The 27080-nt window shown below is 38.0% G+C and overlaps 1 protein-coding gene and 1 non-coding gene across 2 annotated transcripts in view; both read left to right on the top strand.

Annotated features, from left to right (window-relative positions):
- IMMP2L (inner mitochondrial membrane peptidase subunit 2) overlaps positions 1 to 27080 on the top strand; it is a 950803-nt gene that overhangs the window by 4154 nt on the left and 919569 nt on the right. The gene's annotated exons all lie outside the window — the stretch shown is intronic.
- On the top strand, positions 20391 to 20554 carry LOC126025748 (U1 spliceosomal RNA). Its single transcript, XR_007501518.1, has one exon. It is a non-coding gene; the product is annotated as a U1 spliceosomal RNA (small nuclear RNA).

The following is a 27080-nucleotide window of genomic DNA, read 5'->3' as shown; positions in this document are numbered from 1 at the left end:
ATTACATGTAGAAAGTACCACTTTTATCTGTAGACTTTTGCCTATAGACTCATAAATCTAATGTTAAGCTATTTTTGGTCATCACTGATATTTGTACTTCATTAAAGTCTGGATTTTTTTTCTATACTAAAAAGCCAGATCTTTTCCCCTAGTTCCCCGACCCCAAGCCCTGCATTTTTTTTTGCACTTTGGGCAACAGTTTTTTCTCACAACTGTGTTATGTGCGGTGAATTTGATGCTTGTGATAACATGAGAAGTAACTGTCCTTGATCAGGGAGCTTGTTGTCTAGTAGGACAATAGACATCTTGATCAACAGCTCAATTATTGCATGCTATTGACCACAATTGAGATATAGCCAGTGCAAACGCAGTCTAGCAGAAGCCTTGATCTTTGATAGGAAATCTAGCAGTCATTGTGTTTAAGTTAAATCTTGAAAGGTGAATGGGATTGGGAAGCTTGACAAGCAGCAGCAGAGCATTTTCATGGGTATCTAATAGCCAGAGTAATTGTATGGCATTAGGAAAATGGTGTGTTTCAGGAAGAATAATCACATCAGAGTGTCAAGGGCAGAGTCAGGACTGAAAGAAAATGAAACCGAATAGCTAATTCCAGGTGCTCTTCCTATCTCATGTGAGCCACTGTTCATGAAAGATAACTTCGGAAATTGGTGTGTTAGGTAGTTGAGGTTGGGAGTGGTGGTGGTTTATAAAATGAAACAAGATTAGAAGCCAGAGCAGACAGTTCCTTAGTAGGGAATAAAAGTACTCGGAATACAAAATAATTTTTTTTTTGGTTTTTGGGTCACACCCAGTGACGCTCAGGGGTTACTCCTGGCTATGTGTTCAGAAATTGCTCCTGTCTTGGGGAAACATATGGGATGCTGAGGGATCGACTGTGGTCCGTCCTAGGTCAGCAGCGTGCAAGGCAAATGCCTACTGCTGCACCACTACTTTGGCCCCTGGATACAAGAGAATTGAAAATTCATTTTTTATAGTACGTGGCTTTCTTCTGGCACAGGGGTGGGGTTCAGGGGACCATAACATGTTGAGGGGACCATAACATGTACCAGGTATTGAATCCATGTTGACTGCACGTAAAACAAGCACCCTACCTGCTGTACTCTAGTCCCAGAATTTGAGTGTTTTATTTATTTTTTTTGGTTGAGTCAACATTGGCTTATAAGATTGTATTTTAGTGGTATAATTTCACACCTGTTCAAAATGTTTGTTGTTGCCCAATGCCTGCCACCAACGTATACCAATATTCTACTACCTCTGTACATTAAAAACTTTCTACCTTTTTGACCTGCAGCCCACTTTCCCTTTGCAACTTTAATTCTGGTTTGTCTAAGGATTGTTTCATATGACTTTGTCTATCCCCTTGCTTTGTTTCTTTTTTAGTCCCACACATGCCAGGGGTCTCAAACTCAGTTTACCTGGGGGCCACAGGAGGCAAAGTTGGGGTGATCCTTGAGTGCAAAGTCAGTAGTAAGCCTTGAACATTGGTGGGTGTAACCCAAACGACTAAAACAAAACAAAAAGAAAGATTCCTCTAGGGCAGGGCCACAAAACTCACGGGACCCCTGCATTAGTTCATGCAGCATTTGTCATTGCCCCTTCTAATTTCATTCATGTTGTCTCAAAAGGCAAGATTTCATTTTTTCTTAGAGCTGAGTATTATTTGTATGTTTTGTGTTGGTGCATGTATGTGTGTATATGTGCCCCACTTTTTTATTCAGTTTTCCATTGTGGGACATTTGGGTTGTTTTCATATTTTTAAATAACATTGCAGTGAATATTATATTTGTCTATATATTTTAAAATTAGTGTGTTGTATTCTTTTTTTTTTTTTTTGGTTTTTGGGTCACACCCGGCAGCGCTCAGGGGTTACTCTTGGCTCCATGCTCAGAAATCACCCCTGGCAGGCACGGGAGACCATATGGGATGCCAGGATTCAAACCACCGTCCTTCTGCATGAAAGGTAAATGCCTTACCTCCATGCTATCTCTCTGGCCCCTAGTGTTGTATTCTTGGGTAGAATCCTACCAGTTTATTTGCTGAATAGTTCTTAAAATAGTTACTACAATAGTTACTCAGATAGTTATTAAGATTTTTATTTAATTTTTGCCACACATGACAGTTCCCCAGGGACCATATATAGTATTAGGTACAGAACTAGGGACAGCCACATGAAAGACAAGTGTCTTAACCCTTGAGATGTCTCTTTGGTCCCATACAGTTTATTTTCAGCAATTTGAGAACTATGAATATTTTCATAGTGGCTGGACTCATATTTCCATGAATATCCTCTGAGGGTACTTTTTTCTCCCTTGCCAGCACTATATTTTAAACATTTTTTAGATTTAATTTTAATTTTTGGTATTATGGCTTGTAATATGACTAAAGTCAATGTTTAAGGCAAACAGTGTTACCTTTTGTCAGAGCATCAGTGTCTTTGTTTACTTTCCCCAGGCTTCCTTCCTACTTGCCCTTCACATCTCAGAGCAAACTCAATTCCATGGTGGCAACTCTCAGCTTCTGTTATTATTGGTTGGTTTTTAATCCTTTATACTTTAATCTTTTTATACTTCACATATGAGAAAGAATTCTGTATTTGTCTCTATCTTCTGACTCACTTATCTCAGCATGGTACCCTTAAGTTCTATTCACTTAGCTGCGAACTTAAAGAATTCATCATCTTTTATATAAATTGTATTCTGGTGTGCGTTTTATATATATATATATATATATGTATATATATATAAATGGATAAATAAATTGTTATATATACAGAAATTGTGTTTTATATATAACAATTTATATATACATATAGCAATATATAACTCACTATATAAAACACAGTTTATATTGCTATGTATTTGATATATGTACATAACTAGTTTTTTTTTTATCTCATCTGTTTTAGGCACATGGATTCTTGACAGATTTTGGCTATTGTGATTAGCACTGCAGTGAATATATCATTCATGAGGATGTATCCTGAAAGAGTGCAAATGCCTTTTTGGATTAATGAGTTTGAACTGGGGTAGATGCCAAGAAGTGGAATTGCTGAGTCATAGGAAGCTAACTCCTTAATTTCTGGAGCAGTGTCAATATTGTTTTCCATATAGAGGCAGAGCCATATGACATTGCCAGTGATTGTGAATGATGGTTCTTCCCTCTTGCCCCAACTCCCAGAATAAACTTTATTTACTTATTGACTGATTGGTTGGTTTTGGGCTAAACCCTGTGGTGTTCATGGGTCACTCCTGGCTCTGCACTCAGAAATCACCCCTGGCAGGCTAGGGGACCATATGGAATGCCAGGAATTGAACCAGGCCCCTTCAGGGCAAATGCCCTACCTCTGTGCTATATCTCAAGTCCCCAACCCCCAGAATATTTTGACTTCTTTGTTGTAGGCTATTTTTACAGGGGAGCTAATAGCTCCCCTTGATTTGCATTTTTGCCATAATAATTGATAGGTATATTTTTTCTCCACTTCCTTTTGGGCATCCTTATGTACTTATGTCTGATGAAATGTCTGTTCAGTTCTTATTTTTCTTTCAGTTCTTCATATTCTTTGTTATAATTGAGTTTTATGAGTGCTTGGGGTCATCAGGTCAATACCTAGTAGAACTATTTTGGAGACCATGCTGGGAAATGGGGCCTGGTGCATTTTAGGCATATGCTGTCCTACCTGGGCTATCTTCCTGCCCTTGGATATTAGCTTTTTGTAAATAATAAAGTGTAGTAATATTTTTCTCCTTTTCATGTCTTTTTTGTTGTTTTTTGCATTGGGGCCACACCTGGTGGTGCTCAGGGTTACTCCTGGTTCTGCAGTCAGAAATCACTCCTGGTAGGCTCTAGTGGACTATATGGGATGTCTGGGATAGAACCTGGGTCAGCCCCATGCAAGGCAAACTCCCTACCTGCTGTGCTATCGCTCAGGCCCGACTTCTTGTTTTAATGCTAGTTTCTTTTACTTTGCAAAAACTTTGCTGTTGTTTTGGTTTTGAGGCCAGACCCAGTAGTGCTCAAGGGCTACTCCTAGATCAAATTTTGTGGGTTGTTTATAATGATGTTTGGGGAGGGGTCATGCCAGGATTCAAATCTAGGGATCCTGCCTGTGAAGAATATTCTAGCACATTGAACTATCTACATGACTCACAGTATAGCTTTTTAGTTTGATGTAAATGGAATGGTCTTTTTGTTTTACTCTTCTAATTTACATATGGAACATTCTCTGTTTTTTCTTTTTTTATAGCTTGCTATTTTATAGTTTTGGCTTTTTTTAGTACTGTATTTTAATTTTACTAGTTTTAAGTACAATCTTCAGGATTTTCTATGTATATTATCATTTATTGTAAATAGGGTAATTTTATTTTATTTAAGTCAATTTAGAAAACTTTCAGGAGTTGGAGCAATAGTACTTTAGGTATGATGTTAGTGTGTTTTCCTTGCACATGACTAACATGGGTTTGGACTTTGGGATCCCTTGTGGTTACCTGAAAACCACCGAGAGTAATTGCTGAATATAGAACTAGGAGTGACCCTTGAATATCACCACTTGTGGCTCAAAAACAAATGGCAAAACAAAATAATTTTTTATTTTTGGTTTTTCAGCCATACCCGGTAATGCTCAGGGGTTACTCCTGGCTTGGGAGATCATATGGGACACTGGGGATCTAACCGTGGTCCTTCCTAGGCTAGCGTACAAGGCCTTACCACCTACGCTACTGCTCTGGCCCCAACAAAATAATTTTTAAGTATTATTTTATTATCATGCATTAATTACTCAGGTTAGAGAATTCAGTACTGTTGAATAATAAATATGAGTGTAGACATGTTTGTCTTGTGAGCTTAAATGGAAAGTTTAATTTTTGCCATCAAGGATGCGAGTTGGGGTTTGCCATCTATGACCTTTATTATGATGAATTATATTTGTCTTTTATGATTTTTTTTGGTGGGGGCACATGCACATGGCATGCATAGTACTTAGTTCTGGCTTTGTGCTCAGGGCTCATTCCTGGCAATACTTAAGTCTTACTTCTAGCTCTGTGTTCAGGGATTACTTCTAATGGTACTTAGGACCATATGTGAGGGAAAAGACAAGCATCTTAACCCCTGTACTATTTCTCTTGTTCAGGGTTTTTTTAATAAGCCTTTTTAATATTGTCAGAAGCTTTCTATACACTTACTGATATGATTCATTGATTTTTGTCTTTCGTTTTGTTGATGTGCTGTATTGCATCAGTTAGTTTGTGTATGTTGAGCTATCTTTGCGGCCTTGGAATAAATTTTATTTGTTCATGATAATGGAGTGATAATACTGGTGGTGCCTTACATGAGGTGGGTTTAGGTTCAAATCTCCTACCACATATGGTCCTCCAAACTCCAAGAATGATCCCTGAGTATAGGTCAGGAATAAGCCCTGAGCACCACTAGGTGTAGCCCCTAGTATTAAAATAGGATTATATTTGGTTTGCTAAGATTTTGTTAAAAATATTTGTGTTTATATTAATTAGGAATATTGTGTGTTTGTGTATATATGTGTTATGAGAGAGAAAAAGAGAAAGAAGTAAAGAGAGGAAAAGAGAGAGACACAGAGATTCTCTTTTGTTTGCTACCTGTATTCTAGTGAATGTTGAACTTTCTTAACATCGATCCCTTACTCTTTATAGAACATTTATTCCCATCTCTTATTAGCCTTTCTGGCTTGAAGTCTATTTTATCTGCTATAAATATAGTCTATCCTTTGCATGATTATTTTCCAACCTTTTTCTTTGGGCCTTTATTCATCATTAGAATCAAGTAGGTCTCCTATAAACATTAGAAGGTAGGATTTTGTTTTTCTGATTCATTTTTCTACTCTCTTTTTTGATTGGCATATTTGGGTCATTGATGGTTAGTGAAATTATTGATGAACATGATTTATCATTTTTTCTTTGTGACTTATATTATTACAGTATATTTCTGATTTTTGTTTGTTTATTTTTTTGTGTCACATTTGGCTTACCCCTGGCTCTGTGCCCAAGGAATCACTCCTGGCAGTGTGCAGGGGGATATAAGGTTCTGGGGATTGCACCCAGTCAGGCACAAGCAACCCAGTGCCCTATCTCTTTGGTCACTTGGATAAAAATAAACTTGTTTATTACTAATGAACAAAAACATCATTTTTTCAATTTGGATTCTATATTATTGCAGTACGTTTCTTTCTTTCTTTCTTTCTTTCTTTCTTTCTTTCTTTCTTTCTTTCTTTCTTTCTTTCTTTCTTTCTTTCTTTCTTTCTTTCTTTCTTTCTTTCTTTCTTTCTTTCTTTCTTTCTTTCTTTCTTTCTTCCTTCCTTCCTTCCTTCCTTCCTTCCTTCCTTCCTTCCTTCCTTCCTTCCTTCCTTCCTTCCTTCCTTCCTTCCTTCCTTCCTTCCTTCCTTCCTTCCTTCCTTCCTTCCTTCCTTCCTTCCTTCCTTCCTTCCTTCCTTCCTTCCTTCCTTCCTTCCTTCCTTCCTTCCTTCCTTTCTTTCTTTCTTTTTGAGCCTCCCTTATTTTCTTTCTTTGTACTTTGATATCAACCATTTGTGTACTGTAATAATTGGCTTCTATTTAATTCTTGTTTATTTCTTTTTATTATTTTTGTTTCATGATTACCATAAGCTTTTTACATTTTTGGTTTTAAGCTTATAATTTATTTTCAACCGAATGCATGTGAATCTTGACTTTGCTCTATGCGCCCTCATTATTACTCTATCATTTTATATTTTCAGATTCCTTTACCTTTTTTTTTTTTTTTGGGCCACACCTGGGGACACTCAGGGGTTACTCCTGGTTATGTGCTCAGAAAATCGCTTCTGGCTTTGGGGACCATATGGGACAATGAGGATTGAACTCAGGTCCATTCTAGGTCAGCCACATGCAAGGCAAACACCCGACTGCTGTGCTATTACTCCGCCCCCTGATTTTTGTCATTTTAATTATGTCATTTGCTGTGCAACTATTTAGGTATGATTTGTTCAGAATTGAGCTTTTTACATCTAGGTGATATACCCCTTGTATTGGAAAAGTTCTTTTTACTTCTTCAAATATGTATTCTCTCCCTTTCTCTCTCTCTCTTTCTAACTCTCTCCTACTGTGAGTGTTGTTCCTCTTAATGACATCTTATAAATCTCTTAATTCTATGTTTTAATTCTCATTGTTTTTTCATGGTCCTTTTGCATGGTCTCCAGTATTATCTCTGAACTTGCTGGTCTGATGTTCAGTTTCTATTCTGACGTTGAGTCCTTTTTTCAGTTTGGCATTGTTTTCTTTAGCTTGATGGTTTCTATTTGGAATTTTGTCACCCTTTTCTCATATGTTCTCTGTTGAAGTTCTTTTCAGTTGATTCCATCATTTTAGTGACAGTCATTAAGCCAGTTGGTTTGTTGGTTCTTCAGTTAGCTTACAGAACTCTGTTTCACTTGGAAATTTCCCCAGACTTTTGTTTTGATCCAAAAGCACAGATGGGTATTTTTATCTCCTCATAGCTAGTGTTCCCTGAGGACCTGGGCAGGGGCTAAAGGTTACAAATGCCTCAAAACAGTTCTGTCAACAAGGGTGATCAGATCTGGGCCACTAATGTACCATGAATATTTATAGTTGCAAGTGCCTACCAGCCACTATTGTCCCATAATCATAGAAAACTGGGAGGTGGTCATGAGTGTGTTCATTGGCATTGGGCAACACTGACTTGTAGCTGTCAATATCTGACACTCACTGTGATGCCAACTGAAGGGTGGCAACTAGGCGTCTGTAGTCTGTAATGATGGCATTGATTGGTACTCAGTTCAAGTGGATCTGGGTGGTAGCTGGTAGTTTGTGGTCATCAGTGACTGGCACTTGCTGTGATGCTGATGTCAAGTGAGTCTGGGAGGCAACAGAGTGTTCACAGTAGTGATGAATGTACCATAGTCACACAGTGGCCTCTGGGAAATCCATGCTTTGGTAGTTCTCACTGGTAGGGGGATGAGTCTCATTCCCTGCTGATGATGGAGCACACGTTCATGGATTTGTATGGGGTTAGTATTTGGTTAGTTTTTGTCTGGTAAGGGAGTACAGATGGCATTGGGTCCACTTTGTAGTCTGGCTGTGCCCTTTGGAGGAGTGCTGGCTGCTTGCTGGCTTTTCCTTGTAGTCAAATGGGGACTGGTAGAGAACAGGTGTATTGTCTCTGAAAGTTATCTGTCTTAAGAGTTGTCTCTCTGCCTCTGGTCTCCTCATCTATTTGTTAAGGGTGAATAGAGTTCTCAGGGATTTGTCTTCTCACTGTTAGTCTGGATGATGTGTTCCAATCTGGCATCCACCAGTGCTGCTAAATTGAGATTGGGACAGGTCACCAAGATGACGCCTGTTTTATACCACTCCTTCCTCTTCCAGAGCTGTTTATGTTGGGTTAGAGGATTTGGGGTACTGGATGCCACCCTTTTTAATCCCCCCAGGTTAAAATTGCACATCTTTGAAATTTCTTCCTGATTTCAGTTTATTGCCCTGTAGTGGACTTTCTTTCATGGTGATGGTGTCACTCTACTATCTGCCTGGTGTTCTTTTTAGTTTATTTTGAGGGGGTGGAGGGATTGGGTCACATACCTGGAAGTGCTCATAGATCATTCCTGGCTGACTCCAGGGAGCAAATGAAGTGCCAGGGACAGAACCTGGGTTGACCTTTGATAGGGAAAATGCCTTACCTGCTGTACTATCTCCAGCCTCTGATGCTGTTCTTTTGTCACTTGCTTTGTTTGGGTTTTAGGTTGTTTTCCCATGTGAAGTAAATCAAGTTTGGGGGTATGGGAGAAAGTAAATATTGGTTTTCTTATCCAGGAACTACTACTTCATTGAGCCATCCTTATTCTCTCTCCTTGAAAAGCATTTAATTTTTTTTTTTTTTAATTTTGGGCCATATATTATTCAGGAGTTACTCCTGGCTCTGTGCTCAGAAATCACTCCTGGAAAACTCAGGGGACCATATGAGATGCCATGTAATGAACCCAGTTCAGCTATTGCAAGGAAAACACCCTACCTCAGGGGTCTCAAACTCGTGGCCTGCGGGCCATTTGCGGCCCTCCGTACAACATTTTGTGGCCCACGGCCGACCTTCAAATATCGCAGTATTCGCAATTATTTGCTTACCAAATAATCGCAATAAAAATCGCATTAGTAAGAAAAAATCGAATTAAACATTTACATATCCTGAGCAGTTCCATTCGGGGTATGCAAATGTTTAATGCGATTTTTTTTACTAATGCGATTTTTTATTGCGAATATTTGGTAAGCAAATAATCGCGAATACTTTGCGCCTAGCTTAGACATCTTTCCGCTACTCCTGCCCGTTGTCCCTTGCATTATCGGAGGCCTAAGGGAGAGAAGGGAGAGAAGTTTATTACAGAATTAGATTTTGTCATACCTTCATCATGACTTCATCAAAGCCTGCAGTGAAGAGAAAGATTGATGACGAGCACAGATAATTTCAGGAAAAGTGGGAGATGCTGTATTTCTTTGTTGAGTACAGGGGTATCCCCACACATCTTATTTGCTCAGAGAAAGTTTCAGTGCACAAGGAATACAACTTGAAACGCCATTATTCAATTAAACATGCTGAGGACTGTGCAAAATATCAAGGAAATGAGAGAGCCAAGCGGGTTGGCAGTCTTAAAGCATGTCGAATGAGGCAACAAGATTTCTTCAAGAAAGCAACCAAAGAGAATGTTGCATCAGTTGAAGCTAGATACATGGTTAGTGAGATGATTGCTAAGGCAGGGAAACAATTCACAGAAGAAGGGTTTGTTAAAAAATGCATGTTACAGGCTGCAAGTATTATCTGTCCAGAAAAGAAAGGTCAGTTTAGCAAAATCAGCCTTTCTGCCAACACCGTGGTAGAGCGCATTTCTGACATGTCAAGTGACATTTATCATCAACTGTGTGAGAAAGCCAAATGTTTTGATGCATACTCTGTTGCTTTTGACGAGGGCACAGATATAACAGACACTGCACAGCTCACAATTTATGGTGTTGATTGCAATTTTGAATTGACAGAAGAGCTGCTCACAATAATTCCAATGCATGGCCAGACCACTGCTAATGAGATATTTCGGCATCTGTGTAATGCCATTGAGAATGCAGGTTTGCCATGGAAGAGGTTTGTTGTAATAATAGCTGATGGAGCGCCATCGATGACAGGGAGGAAAAATGGACTGGTGGCACTTGTTCAAACACTTGTTCAAACACTTGTTCAAACAGCCTCATACTCAATAACCAGTGGGTCCGAGATGAAATCAAGGAGGAAATCAAAAGGTTCCTGGAAACAAATGACAATAAAGACACAAACTATCAGAACTTATGGGACACAGCAAAAGCAGTACTGAGAGGAAAATTTATAGCTTTGCAAGCACACATCAGGAAGGAAGAAGGAGCTTACCTGAGTAGCTTAATGACACAGCTAATAGAACTAGAAAGTGCTCAACAAAAGGACCCAAAAATAGGGAGACAGAAGGAAATAACAAAGCTGAGAGCAGAAATCAACGAAGTGGAAACCCAAAAAACAATCCGAAAGATCAACGAAAGCAGAAGTTGGTTCTTTGAAAAAATAAACAAGATTGATAGACCATTGGCAAAACTCACAAAGCAAAAGAAAGAGAGAAACTTGATAACGCGTATTAGAAATGAAAAGGGGGAGATCACTACAGATACTGCAGAGATTCAAAGGGTATTCAGAGAATACTTTGAGAAACTCTATGCCACTAAATATGAGAACCTGGAAGAAATGGATAAATTTCTGAACTCATATAACCTTCCACGGTTGAATAAAGAAGAGGTAGCATATCTAAACACCCCCATCACTATTGAGGAAATTAAAACTGTAATCAAAAATTTACCCAAAAACAAAAGCCCAGGCCCTGATGGATTCACGAATGAATTCTTTCAAACCTTTCAAGAGGAACTACTACCAATTCTGGCCAGGCTCTTTTATGAAATCGAAAAAACAGGAATACTTCCAAATAGCTTTTATGAAGCCAACATCACCTTAATACCAAAACCTGATAGAGATGCTGCCAAAAAAGAAAATTACAGACCAATATCCCTGATGAACACAGATGCAAAGATCCTCAACAAAATCCTGGCGAACAGGATCCAGTGCCTCATCAAGAAGATCATTCACTTTGATCAAGTAGGTTTCATCCCAGGAATGCAAGGATAGTTTAACATCCGTAAATCTATCAATATAATACACAACATAAACAACAACAAAAATAAAAATCACATGGTCATATCAATAGATGCAGAAAAAGCATTTGATAAGGTTCAACACCCATTCTTGATGAAAACTCTCAGCAAGATAGGAATAAAAGGAACCTTTCTCAATATAGTCAAAGCCATCTACCAGAAGCCAGTGGCAAATATTATCCTCAATGGAGAAAAACTAAAATCCTTTCCTCTAAATTCTGGTACAAGACAAGGCTGTCCTCTCTCACCACTCCTATTCAACATAGCACTGGAAGTACTTGCTATAGCGATTAGGCAAGAAAAAGATATCAAGGGAATCCAGATAGGAAAGGAAGAAGTCAAGCTCTCACTGTTTGCAGATGACATGATACTCTACTTAGAAAACCCTAAAGACTCTACCAAAAAGCTTCTAGAAATAATAGATTTGTATAGCAAAGTGGCAGGATACAAAATTAACACACAAAAATCAATGGCCTTTTTATACACTAATAATGATAGGGAAGAAATGGACATTAAGAGAACAATCCCATTCACATTAGTTCCACACAAATTCAAATATCTTGGAGTCAACCTGACTAAAGATGTGAAGGATCTATACAAAGAAAACTACAAAACACTGCTCCAAGAAATAAGAGAGGACACACGGAAATGGAAACACATACCATGCTCATGGATTGGCAGGATCAACATCATTAAAATGGCAATACTTCCAAAAGCATTGTACAGATTTAACGCGATTCCTCTAAAGATACCCATGACATTTTTCAAAGAAGTGGATCAAATACTTCTGAAATTCATCTGGAACAACAAACAACCTCGAATAGCTAAAGCACTCCTTGGGAAAAGGAATATGGGAGGCATTACTTTCCCCAATTTTAAGTTGTATTACAAAGCAACAGTTATAAAAACAGCATGGTATTGGAATAAAAACAGACCCTCAGATCAGTGGAATAGGCTTGAGTACTCAGAGAAGGTTCCTCAGACATATAACCACCTTGTTTTTGATAAAGGAGCAAGAAATCCTAAATGGAGCAGGGAAAGCCTATTCAACAAGTGGTGTTGGCACAACTGGTTAACCACTTGCAAAAAAGCGAACTCAGACCCCCAGCTAACACCATATACAAAGGTAAAATCCAAATGGATTAAAGACCTTGATATCAGAACTGAAACTATAAGCTATATTGAACAACATGTAGGTGAAACACTCCAGGACATTGAGACTAAAGGCATCTTTAAGGAGGAGACAGCACTTTCCAAGCAAGTGGAAGCAGAGATAAACAGATGGGACTATATTAAGCTGAAAAGCTTCTGCATCTCAAAGGAAATAGTGCCCAGAATACAAAGGCCACCCACTGAGTGGGAGAAATTATTCACCCAATACACATCAGATAAAGGGCTAATATCCAAAATTTACAAGGTACTGACAGAACTATACAAGAAAAAAAACAACTAACCCCATCAAAAAATGGGGAGAAGAAATGAACAGACACTTTGAAAAAGAAGAAAGGCAAATGGCCAAAAGGCACATGAAAAGATGTTCAACATCACTAATCGTCAGGGAGATGCAAATCAAAACTACTATGAGGTACCACCTCACGCCACTGAGATTGGCACACATCACAAAAAAGGAAAACAAGCAGTGCTGGCGGGGATGTGGAGAGAAAGGAACTCTTTTTCACTGCTGGTGGGAATGCCGTCTAGTACAACCTTTATGGAAAGCGATATGGAGATTCCTTCACAAACTGGAAATTGAGCTTCCATACGATCCAGCTATACCACTCCTAGGAATATACCCAAGAAACACAAAAATACAATACAAAAAACCCTTCCTTACTCCTATATTCATTGCAGCGCTATTTATAATAACCAGACTCTGGAAACAACCAAGATGCCCTTCAACAGATGAGTGGCTGAAGAAACTGTGGTACATATACACAATGGAATACTATGCAGCCATCAGGAGAGATGAAGTCATGAAATTTTCCAATACATGGATGTACATGGAATCTATTATGCTGAGTGAAGTAAGTCAGAGGGAGAGAGAAAGACGCAGAATGGTTTCACTCATCTATGGGCTTTAAGAAAAATGAAGGACATTTTTAACAGTATCTCAGAGACAAGAGAGATGAGGGCTGGTAGGTGCAGCTCAGGACATGCAGCTCATCACATAAAGTGATGAGTGCAGTTGCAGAGATGACTACACTGAAAACTATCATAAAATGTGAATGAATGAGGGAAGTAGAAAGCCTGTCTCGAGTACAGGTGTAGGGGGGTAGGGAGGAGGGAGATCTGGGAAATTGGTGGTGGGAATGTTGCACCGGTGAAGGGGGGTGCTCTTTACATGACTGTAATCATACAACTATAATCATGTTTGTAATCACGGTGTTTAAATAAAGATAAAAAAAAAAAACTTGAAGAGGAGGGTGTAGAGAAGGTCATTGCTCTTCACTGCATTATCTATCAGCAGGCCCTTTGCAGTAAATGCCTGCCGTGTGACAATGTGATGTCTGTTGTGAAATGCATCAATCAAATCAGATCCAGGGGCTTAAAGCACAGGAGGTTCTGTGCTTTTTTAGGGGAAATAGAGTCAGAATATGGAGATGTGCTCTATTTCACCGAGGTTGTTGGCTCAGCAGAGGAAATGTCCTGAGAAGATTTTTTGAGTTGAGAGAAGGAGTGAAAGGCTTCATGGAGAAGGATGGGAATGCTGTTTCTGAGTTGAGTGATCACAAGTGGCTAATGGACTTAGCTTTTCTTGTTGACATCACACATAAGCTGAATGTACTAAAAAGATGTTACAAGGCCCGGGGCAGCTTATCAGTGCTGCCTATGACAACGTGAGAACATCAACCACAAAACTTGTGTTATGGAAATCCCAGCTCTCTCAGACAAACCTTTGCCATTTCCCAGCATGCAAGGAACTTGTGGATGCAGTGGTGAGAAATATGTTGATGCTATTTTTCAGCTAGAGAAGGAATTTGATTGCAGACTTCAAAAAGCACAGAGCCACTTTCCCAATTTTTGTGGACCCCTTTTCCTTTGATGTGCAAGATGCCCCTCCTGTGCTTCAAATGGAGCTCATTGACCTGCAATGCAACTCTGATCTCAAAGCCAAGTTCAGGGAGATTAGTGGAAAAGCAGACATGCCTGGGCAATTTTTGAGAGAATTGCCCCCCAGCTTCCCTGAGCTTTCCCGAATGTTCAAGCGCACCATGTGCCTTTTTGGGAGCACATATTTGTGTGAAAAGTTATTCTCCACATTGAACTTCAATAAGTCGAAGTACAGGTCTAGACTTAATGATGATCATCTTCAAGCCATACTGAGGGTCTCAACTGCTTCCTCTCTACAGCCAAATGTGGTTCAGATTTGTGAGAAGAAGCGCTGTCAAGTCTCTGGCAGCAAGAATAGGCAAAAGATGCCATGTTCAGAAGAACTGTTCATGATCTTCACTCAATGTTCTATTCATGTTCAGAAGAAATAATTAAAACTGTTAATAATGACATTTGAGGACTTTTTTTTGTGAAGTCCCTTATGCGACCCTGTCTCACCCTGACTTTGCTTTCTGCGGCCCCCAGGTAAATTGAGTTTGAGACCCCTGCTCTAGGCATTACTCAGGGACCATATACAGGGTCTGAGCTAGGGTCAGCCAAATGCAAGGCAATTCCCTTATCTCGTATTCTATCTCTCCAGCCCTAAACTGTTAGCTTTTTGAGTAGGATCTAGAGCTTATTCTTTTCATTGTCCTTTAGTTCCTCTAATCTGATATTTGGGGGTATTTGTTAACTTAAATGAACTGCTAGGGGACTCTAGCCTTTGTGCTTCCTTTGGGTTGTTTTGTTCTCTGATGATGGTGGTGACTCTTGATAGAATCATCTTTTTTGTTTGTTTTTGCTTTTGGGCCACACCTGGCAGTGCTCAGGGGTTACTCCAGGCTCTGGACTCAACAATTGCTCCTGGAAAGCTCAGAGAACTATATGATATGCCGGGAATTTGAACCCGGGTCTGTCTGGGTCGACTGCCTGCAAGGCAAACAACCTGCCACTGTGCTATCTCTCTGGCCCCTGATAGAATAATTTTGTTTGTTTGTTTGTTTGTTTTTGGGTCACACCCGGCAGGGCTCGGGTTACTCCTGGCTACAAGTTCAGAAATCACTCCTGGCAGGCTTGGGGGACCATATGGGATGCGGGGTTTAAACCAATGACCTTCTGCATGAAAGGCAAATGCCTTACCTCCATGCTATCTTTCCTGCCCCTAGAATAATTTTTAAGCCTGTCTGACAGGTTCCTGAGTTACTACTAGACCCCTTAGCTTCTCCTAAATAGCTCAGATATTTGGATATGGCACAGATATTTAATTTGGCTTCTCAATGTGAACTGAACAAATGAGTAGGCAAATATGATTTTTCCCTCCCAGTCTCATCCCTACCCCCACAATTCCCACACCACTGCAGTTATTCCTTTGGGACTATCTCAAAATCTCTATGAATTCCTGTCCAGTATGGCAAGTCAGCATGCTTTAGATTGGTAATTTCCAAGCACTAGTCCATGAACTAATGCTGGTCCACAGGTGTAAAAAAAATAAGTTGAATCTTTTTTTTTGGCTTTATAGATTAAAAATATCCAGAAGATAAAAGTGTGCTCTCTCTTCCATGTAATAAATCATAACAATGTAATCTTTGCAATTGTATCCAAAAGTTTATTTTGAGAACCAGGTCTTTGTATTGCTACTTTGACACAGATACTTTTATGTATCTTTCTGTTGAAAAATGTTTGTAGCATTTATGGTCAAACTTGTGAAAAATTATCTTGCTTGTAGCTGGAGGACACATTTTAAACACATTATTAAGTTCTAGTTTTGGGATTGTGTGCAGCATCGACATTTTTTATAAAAGGAATCACTTGTAATATTACATTTTTATCTTGGATAATTTAATTTCAGATGATTTTTTTTTTGTATTATGTGGCTCAATAAATTCAGAGCATCTCAATATTCTTTTCTCCTCTATTTCATGGATTTTCCTGTTGGGTTTCCCCCTTCAAGAACACTTTACTTCCCTAGCTTTGATGTACTTTTTGTTGTCAATATTCTCCAAGTCTTTGGACTCAATTAACTAATAAGTTAGGGGGTGAGCTTGCTACAGTTTTTAGAACATACAGTGATAGGAGCAGTGAAAAGCATAAAGAAGAACTCTGAAAGTCAGGATTGATGGCCAAGGGTGTCTACTTACTCAGTAGACATTCTATATATTCTATGTATCTATATATAGTATATTCTATTCTATATATCTATTATAGTAGATCTGTAACGCAGCAGCTGGTCAGACAAGACTAGGTAAAATATTCTACCTTAATTAAAAAAATAAACTGTTGGGCCTGGAGAGATAGCACAGCGGCGTTTGCCTTGCAAGCAGCTGACCCAGGACCAAAGGTGATTGCTTCGAATCCTAATGTCCTATATGGTCCCCATGCCTGCCAGGAGCTATTTCTGAACAGACAGCCAGGAGTAACCCCTGAGCAGCGCCGGGTGTGGGCCAAAAAAAAAAATAAATAAATAAAAAAAAATAAACTGTTTATTAAAGGAAGTTTTAGGTTTATTTAGGTTTATTTTAGAATTGAGTGGAAGGAAGGTAATTCCCTCCTCCCTCTCATGTATTTTTATAGCCTTCATCTACATTCTCTACTGTAATGAGGGTTTTTTTTTTTTTTATAGCTGATGAACTTATAATGACATTATCATCATCTGAAAGTCATAGTTTATTTAAGAGTCACTCTTGGTGTTACATTCAGTGGGTTTGCATTTGTAAAATGGTATGCATCATCATTCTAGCATCACACCGGTAGTACCTAAAAACATTTACTGCTTGGTTTCATAAGTACCCTATCTCACTCAGATTCCAAGAGACCACAAATCTCTTTACTGTCTTCATTGTTTTGTCCTTTTTATATGTCATATATTTGGAAACTTAGCATATGTAGGCTTTTTGCCTTATTTTTTTTGTTTACCTGGTATAGCAGTTTATTCTCAAAAGTATTTGAATATTTTTCAAAATACTTTTTTCTTTTTTGTTTGTTTTGGCTATACCTGGTGATGCTCATGGGTTATTTCTGGATCTGTGCTTAGGAATTACTCCAGGTGAGGCCCAGGGATTTGGAGGGAATGGGATGAGAAGGGTATAAATTTTAATTTTTATGAGGTAAAATGTTCTAGAGATTGTGAATACACTTACCATGGTTGTACTGTATTCATATGAGTGGCTATGTGGTACATTTTAAGCCATGTATTTTAGTGCAATTTAAAAACGTTAACATTTTCAAACAGGAGAGATAGTACAATTTTCCTTGGATTTGCCAACCCAGACTCTATCCTGGCACCATATATTGTCACTCAGTCCCTGCCAGGAGTGATCCCTGAGCACAGATCCAGAAGTAAGCCCTGAGTACCACTGGATACAACAATAACAACAACAAACCTAACACAAAATAAAAAAAGATAACATTCTTGCTTCTCTAAAAATGTTGGTTATGGAAGTCATAGAAGTAGGGTAGAAGAATACATTAAATGATTATGATTCAGAATATGATATGTTTCCAAAATGAATTTTAAACAAAGCTTTGGCCTAACATGATGAGATAATAGAATATGGATAAAGTAAGTTGATTACAAAACAGTAGTTGGTACTTTGAGCCAGGTTTAGCTGCAGTATTAATGGGTGGAGAAGCAGGGAAAGAAGTTCTAGACAGAAGGAATAGCACAAGTAATAGCACAGAGGAAGGTGAAAGGTACAATTATAAAACATAATCAGATTGTGCCAGAAATAAACTGGCTAGATTCTTTTTTTTTTTTTTTTTTGGTTTTTGGGCCACACCCGGTAACGCTCACGGGTTACTCCTGGCTATGTGCTCAGAAGTTGCTCCTGGCTTGGGGGACCATATGGGACACCGGGGGATCGAACCGTGGTCCGTCCAAGGCTAGCGCAGGCAAGGCAGGCACCTTACCTTTAGCGCCACCGCCCGGCCTGGCTAGATTCTTAATATCTCTGTATGTTAGACCAGGGAATTGAACTTTGGTAGTACCTTATCATCAGAGGTTTTTGAACGGAGTCGTTTCATGCTCTATGTTTAGAAAGATATTTCTTCTTTAGGAAGGACAGAGTAGTCTGGAAGGTGTGGAATTGCACAGGGGCTTGAAATTCTGTGAGCTCCTCAAATGTACTCATTTTGTAGGTTTGTGTCTTTTCTTTAATAAGGAGAGCATGGATTTTCGTTAACCAAGATAGGATGTATTCTCTCTGATGATGTCACTTTGTCCAGAGTTGGAGTACTTCTAAATGCATAACATTGTAAAACATGTTATCCTTTTTTTTTGGGGGGGGGAGGAGAAAATGGGGGAGGTAGAGGAAGGAGAAATAAAAATATCTGGGTGCAGGTAGCTTTGTTCCTGGAATCCTATTATGCCTTTCTCAAAATGAGAGAGCACTTAGGGGGTTTTGGCTTTGTCCCTACTTGAGTTTCACTCTTGCCTCATTTGAGGTTTAGCCCATTCTCAGGATTACTTTTACTCCGCTTTTTTTCTTTAGAGCTATCATTTACATTATTTTCCCTGTAAAGAAGAAAAGATTATTTTTTAATGTTGAATGTAAACTTCCCTTCCCAACTGCTTTACTGCTTTTCTCAGATCTCATTTTGCTTCCTTGTTCCAGTGAACTTGATTTCTATTTGCTGCTATAAAAAAGAGACTATATATATATATATATATATATATATATATATATATATATATATATATATATATATATAAACATATATATATGTATATGTATATATATTTATTCCACACTCAATAGTGGGCCCAGAGACTACTTCTGGCTCTGTACTCAGAAATCACTCCTGGCAGGATCTGGGGACCATATGGGATGCTGGGTATCCAACCCAGTTCTGCTGCCTGCAAAGCAAATGCCCTATCTACTGTGCTATTGATTTGGCTCAAGAGACCATCTTTTAATTAATTAATTAACTAATTAATTAATTAATTTTGGTTTGTGGTCCATAGCCTGTAATACTCAGGGCCTGTTCCTATCTCTGTGCTCAGAAATGACTGCTGGCAGTGGTTGGGGATCATTTGTGAGTCCAGGGGATTTGAACCAGGGTGAGTCACATGCAAGGCCAGTTTCTTAACACCTGTACTATCTCTACTGTGCTTTTTATTATGTTTTCATTATTTTATTTTATTTTTTAATGATTTATTCTAGCCAATGATATATTTAGTACACAGATATCTAAAGATATTGTGACCTTTTTTACTGAATAAATCAGTTACAATATTTTGGGCTCTTGTTGATTTTTTTTCTATGCCAGCTGTAGCAATACACACAAAGCACTCTAGTTTCTTTGTTGATGGTTCACTGTTTTTCCTCTATGCTGTAAACTTTGTTCTTTCACTTTTTGTATTAAAGATATAGGAATTGAATTCAGAGATTTTAGGAGCAAAGTTCAGTTTTAAAGATAGAATTTATTCTTTTGGGAGGTATTGGACATTTTAATATTTATTTTTCTTAATCTCTTTAATTTCTATAGTTGAAGACAATTAATTAAGTAAATAAAGAAGCCTTAGTATGGGATCTGAGTTCATCTGTCTTTCAAAATTTTCTCTTCTGTGAGCAGAAAAAAACCTTAAGAAAGAATTTTTTCATTAGTTTCTACTGAAATTATTTAATCAAGGGGAAAGGTATATTCTCAAGGATTGCTACTTGATTAGGGGATGAAAAATCTAGAGTAGTGGTTTATCTGAGATGTGATTCTCTCTTTGGGAAAATTTGTTGCCTGTTCGCATTGATTTACATATATGTGTGTGTGTGTGTGTGTGTGTGTGTGTGTGTGTGTGTGTGTGTGTGTGTGTGTATGAGTGAGTGAGTGAGTGAGTGAAGCATATATCCCGGGTTGCTAAAGGCTACTCCCAGCTCATTATGTAGAGAGGTTCTTCTGATAGTGGGGCTAGGGATCAAATCCAACCCTTCTACCCCACAATACAAGCACTCAACTGTAGAGCTGGCTTTCCAGCCTGAGTTGTCTATCTTCTCCTTTTATATGATTTGATCTGTATATAAAAGGCTAAATTGCTCTCATGTAAAAATTAATCTAATGTATATACTTACCTGGCAGGGGAGATACCATGATCACGAAGGTGGTTTCCCCAGGGCAAGGTTCACCCATTGCACTCCGGGTGTGCTGATCCCTGCGATTTCCCCAAATGTGGGAAACTCGACTGCATAATTTGTGGTAGTGGGGGACTGCGTTCGTGCTCTCTCCTGAAAAAAATAATGTTATCTTTTAGAGTATCTTTGAGGTATTTACTCCTTAGAAAACATGCTGTTAAGTCTAAGTCCTCTGCCTGGTATTAGTCTTGTTGGCTTAGATGCATTTCATTGTGATCTTTCAGTTTTGACGCAAACTTTATTTTGTTTTGTTTTGTTTTTGTTTGTTTGCTTTTGAACCACACCTGGTGATGCTTAGGTCTTACTCCTCACTTTGTGCTCAGGCAGGGCATACTCCTGTCTGGACATGAGGGGATGGAATCAGGGTTGGTTATGTGGAAGGCAAGTGCCTTAACCTCTGCACTATTGCTCTGAACTTTAACCTCTGCTCTTTGGCACAATTTTTTTGGTTCTTAAGCAAACTAATATGAAAAGAACAAGAACTAGTCATACTAATAGGACTCCAAGTGGACTTGGAGGTGACGAAGGTATCTGAGTGACAATGTTCTATTACCTTGTATTTACAGAGCAGAGCATCTAATGTGGTTATGCTTATTTAATAGATAACGTTTCATAGATCACTACTGTGAAAAAGTACTCATTTCAAATGTATTGCCATTTTTGATTAAAAATGTGACGGATTTTTAAGTACTTTGCTTTTATATATTTGCTGAAAGTATTATACATGAAGATTATACTTTAAATACTGCAAAATGTTTTTCTAGCATTAACTAGATGATTGTGAAAAAATGTTATACTTTAAAGGTCATGATGATTTTCTGTTATTTCCAATTTTACATTTTTTACATATAGTTGAGTTAGGTTGGTTCCTGGTTGTATGTTTAATAAATGCAGAGGAGGAAATTGCAAAAGGGCAAAGTGTTTCTGAAATGTACATATTTCAAGCTTTCTTTTGTTTCAGCATTGAAATAAGTTTATGTTCTAAGATGTAATTCAGAGGGCTGAAAGGACAATAAGATAATGAGGGCTTTTATTACTTGATAAGTTTAAAGACAATTCTAATTATATTTTTGTATTTATTGATGGAATCATATAGTTTTTTGATTTTTGCTTAGATCAGGCCCAGTGATGCTCGGGGACGTTCTTGGTTACACAATCAGGAATCACTCTTGATAGGTGCAGGGAACTATAAAGGACACGAGGGATCAAACTCTGGTCCTCTCTGTGCAAGGCAAGTGCTGTACGCACTGTACTATTGCTCTGGCCCTGACATTGGATAGATTTGTTCCTTTTTTTTTATTTTTTTTTATTTTTGGGGTCACACCCGGTGTTACTCCTGTCTCTATGCTCAGCAATTGCTCCTGGCTGGCTATGGGACCATGTGGGATGCTGGGATTCCACCCACCATCCATCCTGGGTCGGCTGTGTGCAAGGCAAACGCCCTATCACAGTGCTATGTCTCTGGCCATGATAGATTTGTTCTTTTCACTTTTTTGTCACCTCTTTCTCATTTAAAGATTTAGCAGAAATTAACAGGACTTGAGTATTTCCCTTTTATATTAAATTGTGTATTTAGATTGTTTCATCGGAATTACATATGGATACTGTAATAGCATCTATGAAATCAGTATCTCATTTTGCTCTGTGTTTATCTGGTATGAAGGATAATTATTGGGAGTAGGTAGAGGCAGCAACACAGTGTTTAAGTCTACAGACTGTGGGGTGAGATACTGTGATTTCAACTCTGCCTCTCATGTACTATCTGTATGACTTTAGGAAGATTAACCAAGTAGGCTCTGAATAAATGTCTCTGTATCTTTTTGTTGTTGTTGTTTTTGTTTTTGGGTCACACCTGGCAGCACTCATGGGTTACTCCTGGCCCTGTGCTCAGAAGTCACTCCTGGCAGGCTCAGGGGACCATATGGGATGCTTGAGATCCAACCCAGGTCCATTCCTGGTTGGCTCTGTGCAAGGCAAATGTCTTGCCACTGTGCTATCACTCACTCTGGTCCCAGATATCTTTATATCTTTAACTGGGACAAAAATACACTTACTCTATGAATAAAATGAGATACTTAAATGAGATAATAGCAAATATCTTAAAATTTTTACTCTTTGATTTAATGATACAGTATTTTATTTTATTTTGTTTTATTTTATTTTTTTTTTTAAGTTTAGGCCATACTCAGCAGACCCAGGTTATATTACTGTTTTTACACTCAGGAATCACTCTGGTGGGGTCCAGGGTCCTGGGAATTGAAATTTGATTTACCAGGTACAAGGCTAGTATCTTATCCTCTGTACTTTTTCTTTTGGCCTCTGATATAACATTTTGGACAATATACATGACTATTTAATAGACTGTAATATAGATGTCTTTTGATTCAAAATAAATTTTTATAATATCTTTATTTAAGCACCATTATAACAAACATATTTGTAGTTTGGTTTCAATTATGTAAAAGAACACCCTCCTTCACCAGTGCAATCTTTCCACCACCAACACACCCTTCCTTCTTCCCCATCCCATATTTGTATTTGGGACACATTCTATTTCTCTCACTTACAACCATTGTCATGATAATTGTTAGTGTAGTTATTTTTCTGCACTCGCCGTTCTTTGTGGTAAGCTTCATATCATGGGCCAGTCTTTCAGGCCCTCATCTCTGTTGTCTCTGGTTATTATTACAATAATGTCTTTTATTCTTCTTAAATCCCATAGATGAGTGAAACTATTCTGTATCCACCTCTCTCCCTCTGACTTATTTCACTCAGCATTATAGTTTCCGTACCTGGTGATGCTCAGGGGTTACTCCTGGCCCTGTGCTTAGAAGTCGCTCCTGGCTTGGGGGACTATATGGGACACTGGGAATCAAACTGAGGTCAGACCTGGCTCAGCTGCGTGCAAGGCAAACACCCTACCTTTGCACTATTGCTCTGGCTCAGTACTGAAAATATGTTATGATAATTCTTTTATCTCATTTTTCAAACTGACCTTTGTTTGGGGGTACACTGACAATACTTAGGGGTTACTCCTGGTTCTCACTTGGGAATTACTCTGGGTGGTGCACAGGGAAACATATGGGATGCTGGAAAATCAAACCCAGGTTAGTTACGTGCAAGATAAACAACCTACCTTCTCTAGTATTTCACCAGCCTTTTAAACTGACCTTTAAACTGTGGTTTTATTAGTTTTTTTTTTTTTTTTTTTTACTTAATACATAAGAAAAATGGAGACTAACATGTTTCTTTTGAATTGAATAACTAATTACTTCAGTGGGAAAAATCTTTGGTCTAATCTCTGTGCTGAACAAAAAGGCACATTAAGTTCTGAAATAGGTTCTTACTATTCAAAACTGATAGATACTAAGTTACATTGTGTTCTTTATGACTCATTTCTTTTTATTTACCTCATATATTCCTTAGAAGATGTCAAAATTGCAGCTAAACATTCTTTCCAATTCATTTGATGTTTCCTAATTTCATTTTTGGTGACGAGATAATTATATTTATTACGATGTTGGGAAAATTAAGAAATTATTCTCAGGACAACTGTGTTGTTGGTTTATTTGAAAACAACTTTTGTGACCAGTATAAATATAATATAATTTATTATTACTGGTGCTTATTTTGCAGAGGAGATTGTATTCATTTTGCTGCTGAAAGCAGAAATAATACTAGACGTGTCTTCAGTTTTGTACCTTGTACCATCTAATCAGGCTTTAGCAGGCATTTATTAAAATGGCCCTAGTTTATCTATTAACATGTTAATTTCCAGATAGTCTTGCTGCAGATATATAACATGGTCTTAGATAAGTTGAAAGGAAGATGATGCTTTGTATCATGGAAGACAGGTCATTAATTTTAATATTGAAAAGAAGGGGCCATTCCAGAGGGTAGTGTTGTACTATGTAAAGGTCTGACATTAGATGAAGTATTATAGTTTGGAGCAAAGAACCTTAGAAGTAGTGTATTCATATAAGTTGAATTGGACTGCTTCGCCATTGCCAAAACTAGTACTGCCATGATTCTCATTGGTGATTGAAAAGGGGATGAAGAGAACATACTGAGGTCCAGAACAGGATGAATATTTGGTTGCTTGGAAGTGACAAAAATAGAGGTATTATCAGATGGAGTGGGTAGCTCTCAGAACAACTTACTACGTGCGATACCCAATTTTTTTCTTTATACTCTTGTGTGACAGATTAAGGAATGGAGAGAAAGCCTGACACAGCCTTGCCAGACTGTCTTTTCAGCAACATTATAACACTTCACCCTCCTTAACATTTATGGTAATATAAAATGTACATAATATTTAAAAAGCCATTGATAAATATTTATTTAGCACCTGCCAGAGCTTAGCAAAATTTTAAGACTTCTGATTTAAAGAGCAGTGTGAGACCTGGTACTTACTCTTTAGAGAATAACAATCTAGTTGGGGAGAATGAATATACCTATATAAAGATAATTGATAACAAATGGGGCTATGACTAGTTTATACTAGGTAATTTTCAAGATGGAAGATGATATCTAAGTTAGAGTGCTCAAATTTTTATGAACGATGAAAATTCATGAGGCCAGAGCAATAGTACAGTAGGGAAGATGCTTGCCTTGCATGCGGTTGACAATATGGTTTCCTTGAATACAGTCAGGAATAAATTCCAAGCACCATTGAGTGTGACCCCAAAACCAAACCAAACTAACCCCCCCCCCAAAAAAGGATGAAAATTAGTTTGCTTTTCAGCTCAGATTTTAAGAATAATTTTGTGTGTAGCATTAATGATTTAAGTTATACCTGACTTAAGGTACAGAATGGGAACTTGATTTCAGGTGCATAGTTGACTTCTGGTTGCCTGGTTTCAGCATTGGTGTGCATTGTCCAATTGAGAGAATTCTGTTTTTGTTTATCGCTGCTGGAAGAAATCCATCCCTGCTTATGACTCCCAAATGTGTTAGTTTTGCCAGCAGATCAAATTCTCCCCATTGCTCTTCTGGATGTTTCTTGATGAATCACCTCCTGGTTTCAGCTGTCTTGTTCCCTTTCACTTCCTTGATTGGAAAAGTAGCTAAATTTGTTAGTTAAAAGTGAGTTTGCGAAGAATTTTCTACTGAAGGTCATCTTTTCATTCTGGTACTATTATAATGAAAATGAGATATTGTGTTTAACAGATAAGACCTTGGGGTAGCTAGCATGCCTGGTGGGCTTTTTTTTGTTGTTCAATTAGAAGTTTTTTTGGTAGCCTCTGTTATGAATCATTAACTTGAAGTTTGCTAAGCAAGTAATACCATAAGACATTACAAGATAAATAAATTTAGGAGCAGCTGCACTAGATAATAAATATATTTATAAAAACCCATGTTTTTCTCTCTACCTGGATAAAACACTGCCTAAACAACAATTTAAAGAAAAGCTATATCTCACTGTAGCACAGATTTGGGTATATAAATCTGGAAGAGATGAATTTACTCTCAGCAAGAAATATGAAAGATAGTAGGATTTAAATTATCTAGCATAAGCCTCAATTTACTGCTGATTCTTCAAGGCAATATTATCGTTTCTTTTTATTTTAATCTTTTCCTTTTGCTTTTCTTTCTAAAGAATATAAGGAGTCTTGGGCCAGAGAAATAGCACCAAGGGTAGGTGCATTGTCTTGCATGCAGCCAACGTGAGTTCAATCTCTGGTATCCCATATGGTCCCCTGATCTTTCTAGGAGTAACTTCTCAGTGCAGAGCTAGAATCTAAGTGCTGCCAGGTATTGCCCCCAAACAACAACAACAACAACAACAACAACAACAAGAAAATAACAAATTACAATTTCAAGAAAAATTATTTTGAATTTTATAATTTAAGAAAGTGGAGATGTTTTCCTCGTTAGAGCATGTAGTACATGCCTGGCATGTATTTGCTCCCTGGCACTGCAAAAAAAGATAAAACAAAACAAAACAGAACAAAACAAAACAAAAAAAAAACGTTAGCAGTTCAGAGCAGTGTGACTCAGATGAATGCATGGAGTCAGGGGCTAAATGACTTTCCATTAGTCTTTCCAGATTAAGAGTCTCAAGGATTAAGGGCCATGAGCTCATGGAGCATGGACCAAACCACCACATTTCATGAAAAACAAAAATGAGCTAAACAGATCCTGACAATAAACTCTTCATTAAAACAATTCAATAACTTATTGTTTGGGTTCTGAAAAGTTACTTGATCTTTGTTATTCATGTTTATTGCCTTTAAACATTGAGTATTGCTGCCTTCTAAACTAGCAGACAGAACATCAGTCTCACAAACCTGAGTACTATGCTATAGGATTTATTGAAGAAAAAGAGTACCCCAGATCAACCGCTTGAAGTTTTATATATACATATATGTATATGTACATATATATGTACATTTATATATATGTTTATACACAAATTAAATACCTTCGCAATAAATACCTTCAGTGGCCAAGAGACACTCAGATGAGAGATGCTGATTGTTAGATTGATATACACATGTGCACATACATAATCTGTTGCATGTGATCGGGCTGTTCTTTTATTTTCTTTTATTTCTCCATAAAATCCATTACAGTTTGAATATAATAAAGATGATATATATGGCTGCAAAACTATGCAGTT

The sequence above is a fragment of the Suncus etruscus genome, chromosome 1 (genome assembly GCF_024139225.1).
Source record: "Suncus etruscus isolate mSunEtr1 chromosome 1, mSunEtr1.pri.cur, whole genome shotgun sequence".
Classification (NCBI taxonomy): domain Eukaryota; kingdom Metazoa; phylum Chordata; class Mammalia; order Eulipotyphla; family Soricidae; genus Suncus; species Suncus etruscus.
This window is presented reverse-complemented; position numbering and strand designations above follow the sequence as displayed.